The following is a 14,034-nucleotide window of genomic DNA, read 5'->3' on the forward strand; positions in this document are numbered from 1 at the left end:
TGCAGCCCCTGCCTGCAGTCAGCCCTCGTCTCCAGCCACCCCCTGCCCTGCTTCCAGCCACCACCGCGCCCCCTGCCTGCAGCAGGCCCTCGTTTCCAGCCACCCCCTGCACCCCCTGCCTCCAGCCAGCCCCTGCCCTACCCACACCAGCCCCTGTCTCCAGCCACCCCCGCATCCCCTGTCCGCAGCCAGCCCCTGCCGCACCCCCTGCCCTGCCTCCAGCCACCCCCTGCACCCCCTGCCTGCAGCCAGCCCTCATCTCCAGCCACCCCCTGCCCTGCCTCCAGCCACCCCCTGCACCCCCTGCCTGCAGCCAGCCGCCGTCTCTAGCCACCCACTGCCCTGCCTCCAGCCATCCCCGCACCCCCTGCCTGCAGCCAGCCCTCATCTCCAGCCACCCCCTGCACCCCCTGCCTGCAGCCAGCCCCCGTCTCTAGCCACCCACTGCCCTGCCTCCAGCCACCCCCTGCACCCCCTGCCTGCAGCCAGCCCCTGTCTCTAGCCACGCCCTGCCCTGCCTCCAGCCACCCCCTGCACCCCCTGCCTCCAGACAGCCCCTGCCGCACCCCCTGCCCTGCCCACAGCCAGCCCCTGTCTCCAGCCACCCCCGCACCCCCAGCCTGCAGCCAGCCCCTGCCGCACCCCCTGCCCTGCCTCAAGCCACCCCTGTACCCCCTGCCTTCAGCCAGCCCCCGTCTCCAGCCACCCCCTGCCACACCCCCGCCCTGCCCACACCAGCCCCTGTCTCCAGCCACCCCCGCACCCGCTGCCCGCAGCCAGCCCCTGCTGCACCCCCTGCCCTGCCCGCAGCCAGCCCCTGTCTCCAGCCACCCCCGCAGCCCGTACCTGCAGCCAGCCCCTGTCTCCAGCCACTCCCTGCCCGCAGCCAGCCCCTGCCGCACCCTCGGCACCCCCTGCCCGCACCAGCCCCTGTCTCCAGCCACCCCTGCACCCTCTGCCCGCAGCCAGCCTCTGCTGCACCCCCTGCCCTGCCCGCAGCCAGCCCCTGTCTCCAGCCAGCCCTGCACCTCCCTGCCCTGCCCGCAGCCAGCCTCTACCTCCAGTCAGCCCCTGCCCTGTCTCCAGCCAGCCCCACACCCCCTTGCCTCCAGCCATCCCCGCACCCTCCTGTCTCCAGCCAGCTCCGCATCCCCTGCCCTGCCCGCAGCCAGCCCTGCACCCCCTGCCTCCAGCTAGCCCTGCCCCACGCCCCTGTCTGCAGCTGGCCCCACGTCCACTGGTGCCCTGCTGTTCCCAGGGCAGTAACCCTGCACACCTGCTTCAATGAGGGGGGCAGGGAGCAGCTGGGACCCACACATGTGCACACCCTAGGGTGACCAGACAGCAAGTGTGAAAAATCAGGGGGTGGGGGGTAATAGGAGCCTATATAAGAAAAAGACCCCCAAACCGGGACTGTCCCTATAAAATCGGGACATCTGGTCACCCTAGTACACCCCCAGGGAGTGGCGGGGACCCACACATGTGAAACGGAGCTCATTTCTATTCAGGCCCATCTTTTTAAAAAAGAACTTTAGGCAGGGTTAACATACATTCGTATTTTCCCAGACAGGTCAGGCTTTTTGGTTCTTAAATCGCCATCCGGTTTAAAATTTAAAAATTCCTCCTGGGAAAATACGGACGTATGATAACCCTGTTGGTACAAAAAATACATACTGGGGCACATCCCTTAAATCAGAACTTTTTATAGCGAACCGGTTGTTAAGATTTTGGCAGCTCATCACTGCTTACGTTGACTGTTACTAGCTTTCAGGAGCTGTCCTACAATGTCCCACACTGACAATACAATCAATCCAAGCTCTCCTGGTGAAGAAGGGCACCGCCAACATAAGGCACAAAGTGTAGACACACACAAGCCATGCAATTACTGTGGTGACTCTTGTATGCCGACATAAGTTAGGTCAACTTAATTTTGTAGTGTAGACATGGGCTTATTCAAATTTTCAGAAAGCACATGAAGTTTCATGCACAAGAGTTTAGAGAAAAAACTTGTTTGTTTATTATCTTGCAGTCATCACTTCTAACACAGGTAAAACCCTTGGTTTTTGCTTCTAGATCAACACTTCATATATTAGTTTGCAACCTGGAGCAAATGTTTACACTGGAACTATATGATGTTGTGCCCATCTAGAGTGTTTAAAGGAAGTGGGTGACATGTTCTTCACCATAACAATGCAAATAGTGCTACTAAAGTGAAATCACATCTTCCCTTCATCCCAAATAGACATGTGAAACACCCTGATTTTTCAAGGCTTGCTGTTACCTCCACTGTGGTCCTTTCTGCCTGATCCACTTTCCATTGAAGCTAATTGCTGACAGGCAGTGTGTATCCTATATCTGAGCGTTTGGTAACTGAAAAGATGCCAGTGTGGAGATCATGCAGTTTGCAGTATAATAATATTGGTGGATGTTTCCATGGGAGAGTTGGATTTTTGAAGTTATTCTCAAACAAGAGCTGGAATTATTTGACAGCCTTTTAACAGCAATAGGCGGGGAGGTTAAGCTGCAAAAGGTCAACTGCACAAGGAGAAAGGGATTTTGCTGAGCATTCCTTCTCACTTTGCTTAGCAGCTTTTGCTATTGGACTGATTCATTTTCTTTCTATAGAGCAAAGTAGGTAACGTTCAGTAGCAGGCACTTTCGGCTCTAATTCTTTTCCTTTGCAGTTGCACGCACATGCTTTTGTGAGGAGACCACTCCGTTCTACCAGAATAACACTTTACGCACCAGACTGCAGGCTGGGGACTTGCTCCTTTATTCACAACAGAGAGGGTGGGGCAACTTCCCCAAACAGGAAGTAAGGGAGGGAGGCGCATGGCTCCATCCTGTCTGGATAACCACCAGTTAACCGTATCATGGCCACATGGCCACACAGTGAGTGGATTTTGTCTCTTGTTCAATCCAAGTAGAAACTCCATTTTTATCTCCTTCTAAGAACAAGGACAGGGGATTCAGAAACCAAAACCCCTAGTGTGTATTCAGGAGAGCCATGCTGGAAATCCTAATGGAGAAGACAAGCAGAGTGTGTGTATGTGGTCCTCCTCCATGAACTGGCTGCAAAGGAAAGTGCTGAGCATCATGGCCCATAAATGGTCTAGTTAGAGGCTGAAGGAGTGGAAGGTACCAGTGGAGACAGACAGTGACCCAGCATGGAGACGGCATGTGCTGTGCTGTGGCACAGATGGCAGTACCCAACTGTGGATGATGGTAGAGATGTCAGAGTTCCTGACCCTTGCAGAAATAGAGGATGGCAAATGTCAGAGATGGATTTCTGAAGACTTGTTTCTGTTACAGCCAGAGACCAAAGAAGTGGGACAAACCACACCTCCAGAACAGGCCCTGGTGATCTAATTCTAGGTGAAATATTGGAGACAAGGAAACTGGCAATGGTTGTGTTGGTTGTGACAGCAACGCTATTAACGACACAAATACAAATAACTCCAGGGCAAGAGTCCCAGTACAAAGAAGGCCCAAATTCATCCTCAGGTTTTGATTTCATTTAGAGTCCCCATTCCTCACCAAGCTCCGTTAGTGCTTTGCCCTCTCTTCATGGGAATTGCCAGGCTGGATCAGACTAGTGGGCCAGCCAATCCAGTCTCCTGTCCCTGACAGTGGCCAGCAGTAGGTGCTTTAGATGAAGATGTAAGAAACCACAAAGTGGACAAGGACCTGCCCAGAGGGGAAGCTGCTTCCCAACACAATCAGAAGCTCATGCTCTGAAGCAAGTAGATTTATAGCCACGATCTGTTATTACCCTATCTAATGCAACGGTGGCTATTATCCATATCAACGTCTAATCCTCTTTGAATCGTAGTGAGCTCTTGGCCTTGGCAATGTCTTGTGACAATGACTTCCACTCACTAATGGTGTTACGTAAAGAAAAAATGTCTCCTTTCATCAGTGTAAGTTGTTGTCTCTCAGTTTCAGTTATGTCCCTGTGACAGGGGCTGGGCAGGGACTCCTGAGCCAGCCCTCTGTCACGCCAGCTCCAACCAAGGGGGTTAGATTGGAGCTGCCTAGAGAAACCTAGGCCTGATTGGCAAAGGGGAAACAGCTGCCAGCCTCATTAGCCTGGGGCTACATAAGAGCCTCAGGGGAAGGATGCCCAGGAGGGGCAGACAGAAAGGGGGAAGCCAGAGAGTGGAAGCTCTTCCTTCCTGGCTGCAGGACTGAGAAGCGCTTAAGGTTGAAATCCCCAACTGTATGTGGTGAGAAGGTGGCGGGATTGTGCACTATAAGTAAACTGCACTGGTGATTGCTGAGCCCGAAGGTCTCTGTGTGGTTTTTGGAGCAGAGCAGAGGCAGGAGCAAAGGGGGCCCTGCTATGCCCTGTGACAGTCACCTTGTTCCTATAGTGTGAGAGGGAGGAAATAGGAGCTCCCTATCCACCTTGTCAATACCATTCTTTATTTTGTCTGTCCCTACCATGCTCCCTCAGCTTTGGCTGTAAGATAAACAGTCCTAACCCCTCCTCCTCATGAAAATCCCTCCATGCCTCTGATCATTTTCATTGTCCATTTCTGAAGCCCTCTTAATTCCACTCTGTCTTCAGGCTGAGATGTTCAAAGTAGCCTGTAGATGCCCATTTCCCATTAATTGGTTTTTGAAAATCTCAGCACAAACTTTAAAGAAGGCTGCAGCTGTCTTATTAGTGCCCAGCTTGTGCTCAGCTGTCCATGGAGGATCCTGCAACAGCGTTTATCCTTGCAGCCGTGACCATATTTGGATTTCCTATGACCCCTTTCCAGACTATACATACCGTCGGCACGCAGCTGCACTGTTTCTGGAGGCCTCACACCAGTGCTTTTTCACTTTGTCATCTCCAACCACGAGCCAGCCCCCGACCGTCTCTCTTTGCTGGGAAAAAACCCGCCCACCTAGCAGCTTTTCTCAACAGGCTGGTATTGGGCTGCAAATCAGCTCCTCATCATCAGAACTATCCCACTGTCCCTCATATTTCAGCCTGTCTCTGATGGATTAATTATGGCCAGGTGTGCCATGAGTCAGACAAATCTGCTCCATGCCTACAGGGGAAATCCTGGCTTTTAGCATCACCTCTGTCCTCTGCCTTTTATAGCTAGGGATCGAATGCTCTTTTGACATGATATGTTCAGCATATATCTCCCAGTATTCTGTTCCTAATAGCCTGCTAAGAGACATGCCTGAACTAAGCGTACTTATGCCTGTGTCTAGGGAGACGTCCAATGGAATTTATTACAAACGCTCAAAGAATTGTCAGGGGCAGTCGAAATAAGATGGGGCTGATGTCACCCTCCTCCAAAAGTTGTGTGATCATCATTTCCAGGGTTAAAGCCCTGGAAATAAGGGTAGGACTGCGGAGACCAAGTAGTAAAGCGCCTCTTCCCAGTTATCATTGGAGTAAAGCTCCAGCACATGACACTTGCAATCCATAAAATAATACATCTCCACCTTTTCTGTGTTTTCCGGGTCAGCCTTGGTCAGGGTGCTAAAATGCAAGCCTTTGCTTTGTGCTCTAAGGTCACAAAATGAGTAGCATTAAATTGGCTTAAATTTCTCTTTTCCCATGGATGCCAGACAGTGGTGACATGGCACAGATACCTCAGGGCCTGCAAGAAAGAAGTGGCTGTGTGGAAAGCGGCTGGCTGACCTCAAGCTGGGGGTGTCAGAAGTGATGGTGAGTAAAAGGGGAAAACGCTGTGAGGAGCTAACTAAACTCCTGACATGCCCTCCACCGGAAACATCTGCCCTTCAGTTGGAGCCTTGGGGTTTTCTAGATTCAGTTCCTCATTAACCAGTTGGCAACAGTACGAAACTTTATCTTCCGGCTACATGTTGCATAGGGGCCATGTCTCTCTCAGACAAGGACTTAACTGCCATGATCCAAACATGTCTCGCTCTGAGACAAGGCTACTGGGACTCCCTCTACCTACAGCTGGAAGTCAAGGCCATTCAAAGACCTACACAGCACGTGGCAGCCTGTCTCCTGATTAGTGGATTAGTCCCTGGGAGCACTTGTGGTTGTTCCCTCCATTGGCACTGGGTCAAATTGAAAGTCCTGACCATATTCCCTCCCATACCACCTCTCCCTCCAGAGCCCACAATGACCATGCTCAGGACAGAAATATCCAGTGCAGAGGGTACAACTTCAGAGTGCCAGAGTCAAAGCTTTCTCTGTGCTGGAATGTAGGCTGTAGGGAACCCCGATGAAAGGGATCCAGATGAACCTAATCTAATTGGCTTCCCAGCCCAGTGCAAGCCCCACGTGGTTTTGCAGAAGGTACCCAGAGTAACGGGTACTGTAGAGAACACGTAGTCAAGTAACTGAGGCGTGAGCAATGAAGTCCTAAGGCAGCGAAAGCATTGTCCCTATAAGGGTCATTGGAAATAAATCACTTGATTTTTGTATTTAGTGCATAGTTGATCTGGTGCTCTACAGATTCAATAGGTGCATATAGCTAGGTAATTGAATTGGTATAAATGAACAACAGGGAAGGGTGCTGTGGAATGGAGGCCTACAAAACAGAGTGAAAAGGTGTTTTTGGCCATTCTGGAAAATTGCAGGGGAAGGCACCAAAAGTGGCTGTCGCTGGAGCCAATGGGGAGCTTGCGGATAGGAGCAAACCTGTTGTGAAGAGAATGCTAGGGCTATTCGACTGCATCCCTGTGAGAAGGGTGGTGTGTAGAGAGGGGAGAGTGCTAAAAGATGACTGGGATTGGAAGAGAATTTTGATTAGCGAGGAGGGAAGGATGGAACATGGCACTGTTTGGGGCAGAAGTCTGGGGAAATTTGTCAGACAGGCAACTAGTGAGCAATATATGCATATCTCAGTGCTGGATGCCTGATGGATCAATCGCTCCTGCACAGGGGTTGATTCCTAAATTGACCATGAGCTTGAATGGACCTTGTCTTGTTAGACTTTTGTATATTGAAACCACTGAGCGAGTTAGTTTATTTCAACATCCCTTGTAGTCTGCAAGGACAGGGGATGGCAACTTACTTGTAGAATATTACACCAGGTCAGTTAATGTCATGATATCATTCCCATGAATGATATTTTTCCATGCGCTCAGAATGTGTTTAACAGGTAAAAGCAAGAGCTGACAGGAGTCACGAAACAAAAAAACCGTTGCTCTGCTCATCTCATTCCAAGTCAGACTCCTAGCTCCTTTGATTCAAAGCTCCCAGGGGCTTTGTAAACACATGAATGCTGACTTAGCTGCCTCTCCTTCCAAGGTGTGAAATGTTAATGCTGGCTTTCTCTGTGGGAGGTGTGGGATATCTAGCTGAAGGGAGAAGGCCCTGAAAGTGTTTTAGTGAATTATTTGCAATCTCAGGAGTGTCAAGGCCATGGAATGTCTGCAAATCCCTTGGCATATAAACCTCTGAGTACCTTTAAGGGGATCTTTTAGTGCCATGGTAGGAGGCTCTCATCACAAGATATGGAGGCTCCTTGAAATAAAGGCCAGAACACAGCCCTGTCAGTGGAGAAAAATAAGCCTTTAATTTAGGGCTAGATTGTGGCCTACGGCCCAATCAGCCCTAAGCATGGGCTGGTGCCTAAACTGCACTGATCTAGGAGGCACTGATGGCCTCTCTGAGGCACAATTCCTCCCCTGCTATCGTCTTGCTACAGGCCAATACTAACAATAAATGCTAAGGGAACCCACTGTTCAGTGTATGTTACGTGTCCCACTCTGTGCCCATACCACAGAGGATGAAAGTCCGTTCGCTTAAGCTGTAGAGACTCATTGCTTTTTAGTTCTAGAGGTCTCTGATTCAGTCTGTGCATTGGCCAAGATGGCGGCCATCACACTGTCACTGCCTATTGCATAGCTCAGCTACTCTGGCTAGTGAGTGTAGGAGTGAAGCCAAGGCCCTCTACTTCCCCCACCCACCTGCACAAGGGGGAGGAAGAGGGAATGTAGCCCCACATTCCTGGCCATCGGCACTGGGTTCCCTGCATACAGAATAAGGCGGGGTTTTAACTCCCTGAAAGGCGCACAGACCAACCAAAACCTTACTGCTGATCTGAGCAGTGATCTCACTCTTGAGCAATATGAACACAATCAGGTGCAACCCAATGTGATCCTCTCAAGCTGCCTGGGGAGTTGCGCAGGGTACAGAGACTTATTTTTTTTGGATTGTTTGGCTCCAAAGAATCACTCTCATACCTCAATCCAGAGACAATGTGCTGGGCCTCCTGGAGCAGTGTTTCCGCACCCTCCAGGGAAAGCTGGGTAGGAAAGTCTGTCAACAAGTGTGAACACGGATTGATTTTTTTTTTTTTCTGGGAAGGAATCGGCCCTTCGACAAGGCCCTAATTAGGATGGGAAGAACTGGGGAGAGGGCTTGTTTTCAAGGTCTGTCGACTGGGCTCATTGTGTGGGCTGTGGACCGCTGCTGCTGCCATCAGATGCCATCAACTCACCCCATCTGTCTAAGCAAGGCGTTACAGTGATAGCCGCGCTTTGGGGCTGTAAGATAGGACCTGGTCCAATGCTCACTGAAGGCAACTGAAAGATGTCCACTGATGTGGATCAAGCCCATCGTCTAATGGTTCTAATAATCTTACTATAGGGCCTAATTCTGGATACAATGGGTGTCGAAGCTGAGGAGAGTATACAGCACAAGGTACAAGCCTTTTAGGGAGGGCAGGCCCTGATCCTTGCTATTGTCCCAACAGGCACTAGAAACCTGGAAGGGGCTAGCAAGTGCGGAGCTATATTCCAGCCCTGTCCCTGCACCACCGTACAGTCACTGCGGGGACTGCACACTGCACCCTCTCTGAGGAGGATTCGGCTGCCACCCAGCATGCAGGCGCCCCATGGGAGCTTTGGTTGACTCTGCTAGAATTCTTCCTCATGAGTCTGGCTCGGTGTACCGACTCCACATCCCTTCCACCACATCTCTGGCTGCCAAAGTGAGAATTAGCCTGGGAAGCATGGTCCAGTGCGAACCTGGGTCTTGACTTCACTTCTCTGCTCTGTCCCAGATTTCCTGTGTGACCTTGAGCACTTAGACCCAGACCCTCCAAGTATTTAGGTGTTTAACTCTCATTGAAGTCAAAGGGAGGGAGGTGCCTACATACCTTGTGAGGAGCTGGGCCGTAGTCTCTGTAGCTCAGTTCCCCAATCTGTATAATGGGGATAATAGAACTCCCATACCTCCTAGGAATGCTGGGAGGACAAACACTTTAGAGTGTGAAGCGCTCAGATACTGCTATACTGGTGGCCACATAAGTACCTGAGATAGATATTTTCATGTACACAATGCCAAAGGTGTACATGACACTGCAGAAAGATCCCTGCCCCAAGATCCAAATTAGACATATCCCCAGCCATGTTGGCAAAAAACAAAGGGTGAGAGGGAGGGAGTATGGCAAGTCAGTCACTTAGATTTGTAAGCCTGTCTTGGCAGGGACTGCTTCTTAGACCATGCTGTCCAGTAACAAACACACACTGAGTTTGACAATCAGAATTTGGCCCGCTCTTTGGAACAAAGACCAGGACGGGGACTAGCTATTTTTGTTGAATTTCATTTGTTGCCCACAACATTCAAGTCACAAGGGTAGCAAGAAGAGCAAAATACTTGAGGCATACTGTGGTTCCTCTGTATTTCTGTAGTTTTCATTTGACCCCATTCTGACCCCACGTAAAAGAATGGTGATCCAAAAAATAATGGCATATTTGTGTCATCTTTGCCCAGATGGGTTTTCACAGTTAGGTAAAGCCTAGGGTACTGACACTGAAAAAGTAGTCATGAATTTAAATGGTCTGGCTGGTTTGGAGAGAACTAGAATAGAGGGTAATTCCCTTTACACAAATACACTCGTTACTGTAATATATATATGAGGAGGAGATGAATGAGAGACTGTTTACCATAGGAACGCTGGTCTGGGTAAACAAGATTTTATCAAGGGACAAATGCAACAAACAAAAGGGGAAGTTCTAAATGTCAGCGGTGAAGCTTGGTTTGAACTCAGGGCTGCTGTATGGTGAGCAGTGAAGTAGCTATTTATTCTGTGATAGCAGATGGTAGAGTCAGCTGCAGGACTCCGAGAATGATGAGGCAAGGCAGAGCCATCCAAAGGGTTCTGAAGCCTTTCAGGGGGAGCCAGGTTGGCTAAAACAACCGATAATCTGAACTCAAACTGACCCCAAACCATAGCTTTTCAGGCTCTGAAGGTGTAGGTAACTTTTTTTTTCCGTTATTTTTCATGTTTAAGTTCCTGTTGACATGTCCTCCAAGGCCATCAATGAATATCAAAATCAGATACACTATAAAATCCATCAAACTCTGAATTTTCAGACTTCAGCTGAGACTGGAAGTGCCAAAACACCATGGCAAATCCTGGTTGGGATGAGGGCAGAAATACCATACCACACAAATAATATCTCCATCCTGGTCAAAACCAGGAAGTACCAGAAATCTCACCACTCTGCTTGTTCTCAAGAGATTTGCAAGCCAAATTTGTTCATTCTGGAAGTGTAGAAAGTCCCCCTAAATTTTTGATAGGCATCCAAACTTCTGAGTGCTAACTGAACCCAAACTCCGAACTGTATGAGATGCACTTAACACTGTTTCCTGTGACTCTGTAAAATAATATTCTGTGATGTGTAGACATTACTGACCAAGGCTAAGTTAAGGGTAGGCTAAACCTTTGGTGATGTATATTGGTATAGCTCTACTGAAGTCAATGGAACTACTCCTAAAGAACTTTCCTTCTGTAAATTGGCATAGATCCACCAATATCTGTATAGTTATGCCCATTTATATCAGCTGAGGATCTGGCCTCATATTCCCTTTCTTTTGCGGTTTTATATCTCCTTAGCAAAACCAATGGACAGTATGTCTACAAGACAACTTCTAGGCAAAGTTCTAATTCACAAAGAATGATTTGTGGTAGAGATTATTTTTTTCTCTAACATATTAGAGGAAGGTTACAAAGAAAAGCAAAAATAAAGGTCAAAGGTAAATACTCAGCCATATTAATTACTGCTGTGATCCCTCAAGCTGCACATCAAAAGAAAAACCCAGGGTTCTGCAGAAAGTGGTGTGACAATTCATCAGTTGGCAACCTTTTCCTCTGTGTCTGTATTAAACAAATGCAGTCAGCATGGTGTCCGGGACATTGTTGGGTTGGAGGTACTGTGTTTCAGAGGACACATAAAACCAAATGTCAGTTAATTATGGCCCTTAAAGATTCCAAGGAACTGTTCACCCTGGTAGGGCTAGGTAGAGTCAGACCTTCGAGTGCCATATACAAAGCTAAGGAATGGAAATGGATTTGTAGGAGGGAAATTGTGTTTTCTCAGTCGCACGTCTTATGCGATTATTTAAAAAGTTGAAGCTAGAAGAGTGCTGGATGACCGGCCCTCTCTTAGCAACACCAATGTTTTGTTTCCCCTGTACATAGCAATCACTTTGTTTATTCTTCTGTAATTACGTTTTGCAGACAATGATGTCATCTGTAATGAAATAAGATCAGAAGATAGACAAGAGAAAATTAGTCTTAAGCATTGCAATTCTTGAAGGAAATCCTGTATAGCTCTCCCAATGCAAGGCAATTATTACCTGATCCAGAGAGACTGCCATGGATTTCACTGGGCTTTGGATCAGGTCTTAATTCTCTTCGGAGATAAAATTGGATTCCAACAGTGCATGCTCAGATTTGATTTAAGATTGAATGGATCATGCTGGGATTAGTCCCGGGGATGATCTGGAGGCTCATTTAAGAACACCTCTATTTTCTGGCATCAGAATCGCAGGCAAGGGACAAACTTGGAACAAATGGGATGACAGACTCACAAAGTTCCAAAGTCAAGTGGTTTTGGGTGGAGATTATTGTAAAACAGCAATTGAGATTTCCTTTTAAAATCTTGCATATTTTTCTGATTTCTATCAAGCAGAATGTTCGAGGTCAGGCTTGTTGTAAATATTTAGAGAGACATAAATAGGTGTAATCCCAAATTCTGGGAAGCCTGACACAATTTAACTGCATCATGAAACCTCCTCTCTTTTGGGACTGTTTTTCCCCCAGCATAAAATAACAACACGCAAATACAGTACATCTACCAAGCAAACAACACAACCTCTCCAGCTTTCAGTCCCTCCTCACAATGCCTGCGAGAAAACCTGGGACTTGCAGCTTTCCCTGAAGTGGAACTGATAGGGGCTCCGGCAGCCAAGCCTGGGGGAGTGAATCCCCAGCTGAGGACCTTCCATGGAGAATACCCTGATATCAGCTTTCTTCCTCGTGTACTGAGGGTGCTCTGTCATGAGTGACTCCATTGAACTCTGCTGTGGCAGAATGGCACGGGGGACACAGCAGTGGTTGTGGTGGGGGTAGTGTCTCTGTGGTGATCAGGTCCCAGCACCATTAGGTGGAAGTGGAAAGGTCGCAGTTGCCACAGGTGCGTGCCCAAATAAACTCCTCCAGTGAAGGGTGTGAGTCCACTTTATTGAAGGCACCCCAAAGTGCTTCTACCCATCCTGCATTGCAACCACAGAAACCTACCCCCTGACAGGTCTAGTCTTATTCTGCCAATTCTCCCAGCCCACATACTTTATGAGCCTCTTATCCCTGGGCACTTCCCACCCTTACATGTCCCAATTTCCCTCAATTTTCATTATGATTCTCTCATTTCCATAGGCTATCCATGACCCTAAAGGAACCCATCGCTGTCCTCTCTCCCCCACAAGCACCCAGAGCGATATCCGAAAGAGGAACTAACCCCAGTGGGTTAAGTGTGCCTATTATCGAAGGGTTAGCAAAGGCTGTGCCATTAATGCAAAGCCCTACATTGAAGGGTGTGGCTACTGCACCCACTCTTCTAGGGATGCCCCACTGGTCAGGTCAGCTCCCAGTGTGGGAGGGGTGATGTTCAGTGATCACCCAGTGTGTAAAACATCTGCAAGAGCTCTGCTTTATTCTGTGTCTGGTTCCAGCTGGCTGTGCAGAACAAGAGCTGGTGGGAAGATCTGAATTGGCACTTGGCAGTGAGGAATTGTGCTGATTCAGCCTGCCGCCGCTGCCCATGTTGTTGCAGGATCATGTTTTAAAGGCCCTGATCCAAAGCATTAACATCAGTGGGCTTGGGATCAGGTCACAAATGAATTCAAGCAACGTTTCTCAGTCAAAGATTGACTGACTGGACCTTTCCTGTTAGTAGATATTAAAAGTCAACCTGTGGAACTCCTTGCCAGAGGATGTCGTGAAAGCCAAGACTATAACAGGGTTCAAAAAAAGAACTAGATAAATTCATGGAGGATAGGTCCATCAATGGCTATTAGCCAGGCTGGGCAGGGATTGTGCCCCTCTGTTTGCCAGAAGCTGGGAATGGGTGACAGGGGATGAATCACTTGATGTTTACCTGTTCTGTTCGTTCCGTCTGGGGCACCTGGTCACTATCAGAGACAGGATACTGGGCTAGATGGACCTTTGGTCTGACCCAGTATGGCCGTTCTTGTGTTCTAGCAAACAAATCTGTTCAAGCCCTTTACTTATTTTTAAAATTAAAATAAAGTGCAGTGATAGTTTAAAAAAAAAATTAAAGCAGCATTCTCTCCCAGAGCTGAGGTATCTCAAGTGATTTACGATATCAGGAAGACTTGAGAAATTATTTCCTGGTGGTGTCACTTTTGCTGATGTAGCTCTAGTTCTGTGATGCCTACAAAACACGACCAGCTGACACCAGCGAGGCAGGAGCCCAGCCATGACTATGCTCCTTGGGCAAAGAGATGCTTGTTTCACTGTTGCCACCATCTTCTCCACCTCTCCTCTTTTGCCTTCACTGTTAGGTTATGGCTTCCACTCTGTAACCTAGGCCATAATCCTGCCATTTATGCCCACTGATGTCAGTGGGGCTTCACAAAGGTGCAGGCATCTAACCATAGGAACTGTATCTTTGGTATGCGTATATAAACAAACCCTTATCACAATGAGGCCTGAATCCCTGATTGGGACCCTTAGGTTCTTCCTTATCACAAACAATGACATTGTACGGGGAAAGCAGATAATCCACTGAAGATCC

At 48.6% G+C, this 14,034-nt stretch overlaps 1 long non-coding RNA gene across 1 annotated transcript; it reads left to right on the forward strand.

Annotated features, from left to right (window-relative positions):
• Window positions 1–5,555: 5,555 nt before the first annotated feature.
• LOC122462438 lies at window positions 5,556–13,106 on the forward strand. Its single transcript, XR_006284975.1, has 2 exons — window positions 5,556–5,674; window positions 12,654–13,106. It is a non-coding gene; the product is annotated as an uncharacterized LOC122462438 (long non-coding RNA).
• The last annotated feature ends 928 nt before the right edge of the window (window positions 13,107–14,034 follow it).

The sequence above is a fragment of the Chelonia mydas genome, chromosome 11 (assembly GCF_015237465.2).
Source record: "Chelonia mydas isolate rCheMyd1 chromosome 11, rCheMyd1.pri.v2, whole genome shotgun sequence".
NCBI lineage: Eukaryota > Metazoa > Chordata > Testudines > Cheloniidae > Chelonia > Chelonia mydas.